Source organism: Morone saxatilis, unplaced genomic scaffold (assembly GCF_004916995.1).
Source record: "Morone saxatilis isolate NCDOM2014 unplaced genomic scaffold, NCSU_SB_2.0 Contig18, whole genome shotgun sequence".
NCBI classification, from domain to species: Eukaryota; Metazoa; Chordata; class Actinopteri; family Moronidae; genus Morone; species Morone saxatilis.
Genome location: NW_023339740.1, coordinates 3,988,293 through 3,989,874, shown reverse-complemented (window position 1 = coordinate 3,989,874; position 1,582 = coordinate 3,988,293).

The following is a 1,582-nucleotide window of genomic DNA, read 5'->3' as shown; positions in this document are numbered from 1 at the left end:
CTTTTGTTAGAAAGTGTCCGTAATATATACTGTTATTTTTTGATAATTGGGGTTTTGCAATTTTTTCTCAAGTCAAGGAGTATTATAACTAATTTTAGAACTAGTATTAGTTAAAATTAGCCCCATTTTCATGTGTACATTTTTATACCTTAAGTGTATTTTGTTGAAAAAACTTATTTTACTTAAGTAAGATTTTGCATGCAGGACTTTTACTTGTAATAGTGTAATTTAATTGTGTTATACTGCTACTTTACTTAAGTCACTGATCTAATTTATTCTTCTACTATTGTTGATAATTGAGTGGGCAACAGTGGGCACACTGTTGTACCTCATTTCACTTTGGTTTGGTTGCTGCTGTTTTATGTTGTGTGCATGTTGTATCCATTAACAAGGCAAAAAGGCAGTTTGGTTTTGACATTGCAGGTCTCATATGCGTCTCTGTTTGCAACTCAATTAATTATAGGGATTTCCTTTAATCAAGTTTTTCTTCTTTTTTTCTTCTCTAATAAGCTTGAATGTGGATGCCTTGCAACATTAACCCTTTAGTAATCTTCCCAGCTGTTTAGAGCATGTTTTGCTCTAAATTGCACTTAAGCCAACCTGATTGAGCCATCTCTCGTTTGAAGCATGTTAGGGCCCAAATAATTCCCAGGGTGCACTGCAGTTTTCAGAAATCACGGATGGCTTCCAGGAAAGTAGCAGCAGAAAAAACACTCGCAGCATGTATCCTGTTTGTGGTGAATTGTGGTTAAGTCTCATGGGGCTTACTGAACCGAATAATCTAAATTACTACCCACCAAAAATGTGATGACCATAATCATTTCTCAAAAACATGCCCTACCAATCAGTACCATTGACGGTAAAGTGGTATTGCCATTCCAGTGGAATACAAAGTTATATGATTATAAACTGATGTCATGGTGATACATCTAATATTTCACTGTTTATTTGTTGAAATTCTTACATTATGATTTTTCTGACTTTTGTTTAGACATTTCCATTGACAATATGGTCACTGATCAGGTAAATTCAGGGTGATACTGATAATATTGGTATTATTGATTCAAGAAACACAAATACAAGTACAAAGTTTTGGACAAACTGTTCACTGGAGGCAGTGCCCAAAGGATGTGTCCAGATTGAACTGACAGGAAAGTCAGCAATGGTTTATAGAAAAGACCCCAAAAAAGATCCACCTCTTGTTGTTGTTATAGACTATTAGTTATTTTTTTAAGTTTATATTTTTTAGGTTTTACACATTGCTCTTGTTAATACAAATATGTGGACTAAAAATTTCACTTTAAAGCTGCAGTAGGTAACGAAATATTTTCATCATATTTGCTGAAACTTTTACTTTATCCTGACAGTAGTACATGAGACAGATAATCTGTGAAGAAATCGGGTTCCTCTGGCTCCTCCTAGTGCTGCTAATGGCATTTGCAAGAATTCACCGCGGCTCAACAAAAACAACATTGCACTTTCTGTTGCCCCCCAACTTCTGTTATTACTCTATAAAAGCATAGTCCAACCTGTCATCCTCTACTGTTCAACATGCTTCTACAACATGTTAACTGCCTCAAAT